The sequence below is a fragment of the Diadema antillarum genome, unplaced genomic scaffold (assembly GCF_040938485.1).
Source record: "Diadema antillarum isolate AM-2024a unplaced genomic scaffold, OU_Dant_1.0 seq00000466_RagTag, whole genome shotgun sequence".
Lineage (NCBI taxonomy): Eukaryota > Metazoa > Echinodermata > Echinoidea > Diadematoida > Diadematidae > Diadema > Diadema antillarum.
The window spans coordinates 462,906-472,785 of record NW_027271436.1 but is presented as its reverse complement, the minus strand read 5'-3'; positions in this window follow the sequence as shown (position 1 = coordinate 472,785).

Here is a 9,880-nt window from a genome sequence, read left to right as displayed (position 1 = left end):
GTGGCTAAATAAGATGAAAACAACAAAACAGGTTAGATAATTATACAGAAGTAAAGAGATCAATGACCAGTCGCATGTACTGTAATTGTGTCTTTTAAGCTCATAGAAGTAACAACAAATTAATTCATACATGAAAAATGTACAAGTTTGTACATAATAACTCTGCTTTGTAATGCATTACACAGTAGCTAGTGGTGCAATTTAAACGTGGGATATTAATTGACCAGTGTAGTTTGCATTTAGTGAAAGATAATGTAACATATATCTTTACCTTCTTCATGTCACATGTAAACATTTTATTTTATTTAATGATGTCAGTGTCCATTTGAACTGATACATTGTATTGATGTGTAATCATAATGAGAACACAAATATATTATTTGAAGTAACAAAATCTCACAGTTGCGATGAGACTTTGTGAATAAGTTTTGTACTACCTATATATTTGTTGTCATGGTTTCTTTCCCTTTTTGTTTCCTCAAGGTGTTCACCCTTGATTTAACTGTCCAGTCAAGTGAAAACATGTCAGATAATGTAAGATTGTAATTGTAAAAAGACAGAGACGCTATTATGAATAACTGGTGTTCGTACTACTTTGTTCACATATTAAACAACATGTTATGATATGTTTTTATCACAAGCAAGACATGTTAATAAACTGTTCTAAAAACACAGAAATGTCAAAGAAAAAAAGAAGAAAAAAAAGATATTTCTGACAAACCTGTCATTTCGATATTTTGACAGTTATGTGAAACTGTCATCACACATTGTGAAGACATTGTACTATACACCTATTGGGAGAATCATGCATTATGGCGGAGGCATCAGTCGCCATAGCGACATTTCTAGTCTCTATTCTTTCTCAAGTTTTAGATTTGATATTCTATTGAGAAATTCTATAGTCATCCGTTTTGAATTTCGAACGAAAAAAATTGACCGATAAATAACGAAAATACAGGAATAAGAAGGAGAGCATTGTAGAAGTTTGTCGACACACACACGCACCATGGAGCTACATAGCCCATGCCAAAACCAAAACAATCTCCTCCTCTCGCAGGTGCCCCCCCCCCCCCCCCCCCCCCCCCCGTGGCGGTGACTGATGCTTAGATTAGGCCAGGGTCAAGAAACAGGTGTTTTATATCTTGGGTTTTTAAGTCCTTGATTACCAAGATATACACTGGCATTGTCTACGGGGGTGTAGCTTCTTCAAACGAGAGATTTGCCTCATGTTTGCGATTAAAGGTCAAGAAAAATAAAGAGAATAATAAGAAAACTTTGCTTCTATTGACCATAACTTCAAAAATATACCTTTATGTATGTAGTGACCAATATATCATTTAAACGATATTATTTTGTACTTTATGACAGAGATCGGTACTTCAAAATCTTCAAAAATGGACTTATCGGGTTTTTGCAAACAAACCCTTCATATTATCATAATATTGAACCATACAGAAGAAAAGATTAACATGGCGATTGACTGAATTACGATAATTTTATACTGTATTTGAGGACTGAAGTGTACATGGTGTTCAAAGGTCGGCTAGGTCAAGAATACATGGTTTATTCCATGAAATGTTTATTCCAAAACAAAGTGGCTTAGCGTTAACACCTTGCCTATGTCACTATTCTTGCAGATCGCTGAGTTATTGTCCATCTGAGGTGAATTGTACGAAACCTACTTTTTTTCCAGCTTCTTGATTTGTAAGGTTTCTTTTTCACATCGCTGCAATCTCTGTTGAGCACATTCTTTCCTGCATTCATTTCATTGAATAAAAATAAGAGATGAAAGGCATTGATTGCTACGTTCATTCAGCAGGATCAAGTACATTACCCTGCAAAGGACATCGTGGAGGACGTCTCTCTGCGACCACCACGTGACGTAACCAGCAATACTCTAGTTGCCAATCAGGTTGCCCGCGAAGTCTCCAAGCAAATAAGAACAATCATTATAGGGGGTGGCCCTAATATTGGTTTAGGAAGAGGAAAACCCTCTATTGATATGAATACTTTGTGCTTTTCTGTTTAGCTTCAAAGACATTTTTAAGGATAGCTATTGAGTCTCTTGACACATTCTTATCTTACAGTTGGTTTTGATTGTTCATTTTTTTCTTTTGATTCCTTAGATACCTATTGTGCAAAAGGTCACATGTGTCCAAACATCAAGCAACAGTTAGAAAACATGTGCCCTAACATCACCGTTGGAGCGAACGGCGAATATGTCAAACTCACTCCTAAATACGTGTCACGTGATCATCCCCTTAATGACGCATCGATTCCACAAGAAGTCAGAGGAATGGAGAACTTCTATTGTGCTTACCCGGGTATTGTTGTTTTTGTTCTACGTTTGTATACCGTAGTAGGCTGTGATGATAGATTTCTACTTCTCACTTACCTGTACTTGTCCGTCTGTAATGCCTGCCATCTTCACCTGTCTGTAAAGATACTTAGGATACGGAGATTTACTTTAATATATAAACACTCGGCTCTCATTTCTTGACTTATGGCGGTAGTACAATACGGAAACCTAAGCAGGTGAACTTTAACCCTAAGAGGACGAGTGCAGAGTATAGTCGAGCAAGTGTCTATGGGTTATGGCGTTATAGCAAAATCAGACCTACCCAAATGGGTTAAACACCATTAAACAGACAATCAGACAGGAAATGGCGGTCCGGGGGGGGGGGGGGGGGGGGGGGATCACACCGGATAGCTTGATGGCCTCTAACCCTTCTGTCGCATACGCAAAAATGCAACCACCATGGCATTTATTTGGAAATCGACCACAACAAAAAATTATATTACATAATAGTCATGTTAAATTACATATGGCCAGAGGAAAATAAAGTCGGATATCCGACTTCAACAGTCGAGGACCCAAATTTGCAGGGTTACAGATTAAAAGACCAGCAATTCTTGGTTTATTGATACTCGGAGACCTCCTTCAAGCAGGCCATTACACCTCTATGCACATGAACAATCGATTATAAACTTATATTCCAGTGATGAAGAACCCTTTAATAAAGCTTCCTGATTCCTGCTATGTTTCTCAATAACATAATGCCCTGCGATCCACCATCGGAACTTTAAAGTAATTCTATTGATAGTATACTTTACTTTCTCTGCTGTTCCACAAACTTTATTACCTCCGTCAAGGAGAAAATATGTGAATAGATGGTATAGTATTGGTTGAGATGAGGACTGAGCTTTTTAACTTTTTGTTAGGTATCAAGAAATCACTCATAATAGTACAGAGCATTACCATTCTCAGGGCCAGCGGAGCGTTTTTCAAAAGGTGTGTGTGTGTGTGTGGGTGGTGGGGGCGGGGGGCACTTCCAGGTTTGATAAGGTAACAAGCAAAAAACACAAAAAACAAACAAACAAAAAAAACGTCCTCAGCTCATCTCTCCCCTTCCACTTCCGGGTTTCTTCAGTTGCCAAGCAAAAAAAAAAAAAAAAAAAAAAAAAGAGATAAAGGGCATTCATGGAATAACATAACACCTTACCGCGATCACACCCCAAGATCTCTATCTATTTCTTTTTAGTGCCACTTACGTACTTCTGGGTTTAAAAAGTGGGGCGGGGGGCAAAGTGATGACACCCTATGTATTCCTTTGTATGGTGCACAAAAAGTGTAGGAGCCCGAGCCTCCCTAGTCTAGCTTCTGGACTCTTTTTACTCGTAGCCGTGATTGTACGCGACAAGCCGTATGAGCGGCGTGACACCCGAGGATTGCGATACCCGAGCTATTGGGCGCGCAGTCTCTCGATTATCGCAATAAGAAAATTTGCGCCCTCTCTTGGTCGCACCAAGGAAAAGGGGACGGAGCCCAGACTAGAGCCTCCCCTTCCCGGTTCCGCCTGCCATGATTCTCAGAGGAATTCAAAGGAGGAAAGAGGAAAGCAAATTTCATAAAAAGACTGTAAAAAAACGTGGGTCCCCACTTTTAGGTCACTCTGTTTTGGATATCACAGTCATTTCCAAACCAATTTTCATCAAAGAAACGGTGAATTCCTTTTGGAATTACATGATCATTCATATTTCATATTAAAATGTTTCTCGTTATCTAACCACAGGATGTTAGAAGCCTTAAGTTAGGTCTCACACCAAAACTACACGATCCCTTTAAAGCAGCGTTGCTTCTTTCTGTCTGCTTGTTTGCATTATACATTAATTATTCTCGCCTGAAAGCTTCATCAAAATTCATCTACGACCTTTTTGAGTTATTTTGCAAACAAACAGACCATGGAACCCTTTAGGGTCCATGAACAGACAGACAAATACAACAACGCCGGCATAAACATATTCTCCTTGGCGGTGGAAATAAAGATGACGGAAAAGCACAAAATGGAAACCATGCATCATTTTTTTTTTTCTTGCGGACTCCCGCGGATTCCTTGCCGTCAGCAGAAAATTTTACAAAAACAAACGGGGGAAATGCGAGCGACACGGATAGATACGACCAGATGCGGATACTTGCGCCCACTTGCTGATAATCTTACGAATCATATTGATACGTAACTTGTTTTATCGACTTGCGTGAACTTCCGAGTACTTATGAATACTTGCGGAGAGTTGCGAATATCTTACTAAGAGTTGCGGATATTTTCGGGATGGTTACGGATAGTTACTAATTGTTAAGAACAATTATGGAAAATGTAGTTTTCTCTGACGATGCCTGCACAGTCAGGGTATTTATGACAGCAAGGTCATCACGTATCGGAATGTCTTATTGCTATCCTACACCCTTCCCAATCAGGAAAGTAAATAAATATAATGCTGTCATCTCATCCCCTACAAAAATACTGACCTTTTTTGGAACAATGTGCATTCAAAGACTGCAAGAAGAACAGGTTTATCAAAATCGATGGTTAACCGATGTTAGCTGTATTGGTGGCATCTAAACTTTCCATTTGTGGGGAAAAAAAACTCGACCATTCAGTTCTGCTTCCCTACCGATCCGACTGTGTTGTAGTATTCCTTCAGGTACAAGCGTTGTAGCCTGAAAACACGGGTGGTGTGGTTTCCCATTAGCCTCTGTTCCCATGGGAGTGGAAAATGGAAAACGTAATTGTCTGTACCATCCGTAACTGTCCGTAAGCGGACCTAAGTCTTGTGATATACGTTAACTTGAGGTTGATTTCGGATTTTTTTTCCCGGATGGTCTGCGTCCAAGCTACCGATAGTTACGTTCAGTTACGGATAGTTAAGTTAAGTTACGGTTACTTGCGTAAGTCTGCAGCCGTGGAGTCCCTTTGCGAAGTTTTGAACATTTCAATATTTCGCAGGCTTGGGGCCGTCATTTTGCGTTTCTTTACGGATGAGTTACGGACAGTTACGTCTACATACTGCCCCTGTCACACTTTGCCGGATATTTAAAGGCAAACGCATGGGAAACGAATGTCGATTTTTTGCATCTTTTTTATCCTTTGGATTGACGTTTATATTCCCGTGGTTTCCGTCGGAGCGGCCAGAAAACTATGTGCATGCACAAAGTTTTTCCTCGCCAAAAACGGATAGCGCGATCCGACCCTTGTCCTATAGTTGCACGTTTTCTCCTGTGTCTGTACAGTACTTTATCGTTTTCCACTCGTTTCCATCCGCTAGGCCTCCAGTAAAGTCCGTTGCTGTAAGAGATGGAACGGATGGAACGGCTATGTACAGCACATCAAACGCATGCCCACGGCATAGCCACATGACAACTACCGGGCAAAACGCATGTTGTCACGGATGATAAACGGACAGGACGGCCATAAGTGACGGTTGCAGCATATCTAAAGGATACCTACAGCACACCCACACTTTATGCGACCCTGCATCACAAAACCAACAAAAAGTAGCCCGACATGGATTTTTAGTTGAGGGCAGATTCTTAAAGAGCAGACTCCACGCTTTAAAATCATGTGCAACTCAATTCAAATGGACTCCCCTAATCAAACTAAATACTAGAAAGAAAGCACACATTCTGGAAAAGTGTGAACTGAGAAAATAGGCTCTGAGGTACAGGGTCTATTCAAGCGCTTAATCTTTACCAAGCCGTGCTTGCTGCGCTATGAAAGGAACCAAACAAAGATGTAAACCATCGAAGCAACAAAAATGAAGAGATTATCAGATTAAGGTGAAATTAAGCATGTTCTGTCAACATGGTATTCTGTCCATGATCACTGCCAACTTTCAAAGCAGTAGGGTTATCCTTTCAGAAGTTTTTAGACTTGAAAGTGAAGAGTGTGTAAAGGATTTCAAGAAATGGAAAGGGGACTCTAAGACATACCCGATCATTCTATTTTCCCCAAAAAATGTGTTGTAGAAAAACTGCGGGAAACGCACGTTCCCATTCATGTGATGATCCCAAATTAAAGACTAATTTATCAAAGAAGGATAGCTCTTTCAGAAAATATGAAAAAACAAACTCTAGATTGACTATGTTGACCCAATTCACCTTTTTTTTTGTTGAGTCCTCACGTAAAATCAAGGGGTGCGACTTTTTGTTCGTATTGAGATGCACGGTCACAATATCATATGATTATGAACAGGAAATGAACCTGATGTTTAACGAATATCTACCATCATGTACCACCCTTGCTACAACAGACTCTCGCAAGGGCATACTAAAACGCCGTATGACGTCTCCCTTCTCATTTAATGCCTCTCTGTCGTTATGAACTGCCACCGGTTCCAAGCTACTTATATTGATACAGGGCAGCATTACCGCAGGCAGATCTGAATCTGCATAATGCCAGAATGGTCTTCCAGAAGTATATTGCCGCCTGAAAGAGGAAACGCAAGTAACAGAGAAGTCAGGTATGGTCCAGAAAGTGGCTTGGTCCTGAGAGACGTAGGCAATTTGGTTTGTATGACCAATTGTCATAGACACAAAGGCGAAACAAATTCAAACTACTTTGCTAAGTCTTCCCGAATATACCATGCAAATATTGTGTTTCATGTGAGAAGGTGAGAGGCACATCAAAGACAAAAGTAAAATGCATTATATGCTTCAAGGTCGGAGGGACCATCATATGGGGGAAAACCTTCTAACCCCTCTGTGACAGGACATCTTATCTTTCGGAAAAGCCAAATTTTTAGTTTAGTATCATAGTTGTTGGAAAAATGTTGCAAATAATGAGGAACTGCAGAGATCTGAACAAATTGAGGAAAGCATCATTACCACCTATAATACACTAGTTGTAGCTTTTACCACCAAGAAGGGTAGCCTTGATCAGTTCGCTATCATGGGCCGATGAAGCATATTCAATGTCACTGGGCATCGGCTGAGATAAACTATTGGATATTCACAGATTAAAAGTTGTGAGTGAACTTCGAGTTAAAAGTGGGAAAAGAGTAGAAGCCATCAAAATTAAAACCCACAATGTAGGTTCGAATAGCATTAGGAAATTTAAATGAGCCATCTTACTGTGCTGCATTTGATTTGATGTATAACAAAAACTGTTTGAGAGGAAATAAAGGCTGCTTGAAACCTTGAGTCAATGTCCAAACTGAAAAAAAAAAAAAAAAACATATTCCTGATATTGATATTCTAAATGCAGTCAAATGTTTTTTTACTTCAGGATCTTCAAATACAATGGACGAGTTCATTGAAGAATATATGTTTTTTCTTAGAGAAAACAATGTTGATCCAGCAGCTGTTAATCATCATTAAAAAAATAAAAACGAAATAAAAGAAAAAAGAAAAAAAAAACACAGATTGACAGAGGAGGTTAAATATGTGAAGTAACCCTGGGCAGGCTTGAAAGTGACTTCGTGTAAAGTGAGAAACTTTTAGGTAAATCTGCATGTAAGTGATATTTGGGACCAAAATGAAGAAAGTGGTGTCAAAGGTCTAGAAACTAGTAGCCACCACATTGAGGAGAAAACTAAGTCTTGGCCTTTGATCCCTTTGACAATTGATGGAAGCTGATGAGATGTGCAGTTAAGTATAGAGGTAGAGAGGCAGAATCGGTCCATAGTAGTGGACGCTGCAAGATCATGCGAATATTCATAGCCCGATAGCCGTAACGTCAACGGATGTCTGACGTCCGATACACGTTTCATGCGTTACTCATTTGTTCCTCGTGTGTTTTGTCCTGTGGGCACGCGGTTCATGTGAATTCGTTTCTTATGCGTTTGCACGCCTTCCACTGTCCTGTACACAAGCGCCCCAGGTGCGGTGTTTCTTCGTTTTAAACCGCGCATGTACTCTCCTTCAAAACGGAAACCTTACACTTTCTCCACCGGATTGACGATTTGAATAACGGATGAGCAAAATATCGCCCGTTCCTCTTACGGTGGGCCTATTCATCAAAGTGTGACAGGGGATTTAAGGCACTGTGTAACTGGGGTATAACAAACGTCCAGCCCTGCGAATGAGCTTGTGCTTTGAGCGTGTGAATGTGTGTGTGTGTGGGGGGGGGGGGGGGATTAAAATGCATGTAGTTATTTATGTCTTTTCTACTATTTCCTCTCCAACAGCTTGCATGTCCGACCCCTGCCCTAATGGAAAGACGTGTAATGAAACGATGGAAGGGTACCAGTGTCTCTTCGCCTCACCGGCCGTAACTGACAACACATGTACATAAGTATATGCATGTTTTACATTTATGAAGGCTCGACTTATCCTGGTGGTCCAGTGTCACCACTCTTTGTTTTTATCCGAAATTATATGAGCAAGAATTTTAGAAACGTGTACATTTTTTTTTCTTGGCTGCATGTATTTTATCTATATTCTCTGCCAGCTTCACAAGATAGTCTTTAAAACCAAATTGAGTCCATTTTATGGCCAACGATAGTCATTATTAATTAACTATAACTTTCCTCTTTCATTCATCCGCAATATAAAAAAGTTTTACCCCTATATTATCTGAAACATACCCCCAAATTAGTGGCAAATGCAGCAGCATATTTGCTAAGAGATTTCACACTTTATTATAACCTGTGAGGCTTGTGTGTGTGTGTGTGTGTGTGTGTGTGTGTGTGTGTGTGTGTGTGGTGAGCGCTTATGTGGGTGTCTTGCACTATGGCTGTGATCCTCACCACGTCTACGCGGAACGTCAAGGTATGTTGGAGATCTTGAACTGAGCAGTGCTGAATTCAAGGAGACGTGCCTATTTGGTGCTTAACCCTTTAGAAAAAAAGATGTACACACACCACCGCCTTCACACAATCAGACTAAATAAATGATATTGACTTACTGGCATTTTTTTTTTCAACAAGAAGAATTAACGCAGTTGCAGGGAAAGCAAAAAAAAAAATGAAAGCTGAGTCAGGTTCCATGAAACACCTATTGTTGAAAATTTCCCGGATGTTCCTTCCAAGAGTATAGATGTTACTAACGGTTGAGCGAAGTTCAGCTTCTAATTCTAAAGGAGCTAAACAATAATTTCTCCTTCAAGGTAGAGAAATGTAAAAACCTCTCATCCCGTAGCTTCTGTCGTCTGAGATCCCTACGGACAAGCGAAAAAGAACAAAAAGAAATCACAAGCATTTACATAAAATCAACCGCTCAAATGCTTATAGAGGGATTGCAAGTTCATATGAGATTCCAAAGTGCTTCAATTTTTCGAAAGATAAACTTTCTAGATCTAGTGTAAAACATTTACGTATACGTTATTATGAAGAAATAATAGCAGATCACAGAAAGCGCTTCCTCGCCAAAATCGGACATCGGCTCTCAATCTAATTTATGATAATGATATGTATGCAGAGACGTCGTAAGTAGAAAACAGCACCGGTGACCCGCATCGACCTAGCTAACTGTGTATACACTTCCCATGCGAATCTCACATGAAATATTTTACTCTGAGGATATTTTTTTTCTCTCTCTTTCTGGCAAATTAAAGCAGTTTTAATGTGATATGCTCCGATTTCTACAGTACGTTTAGGAAACCAT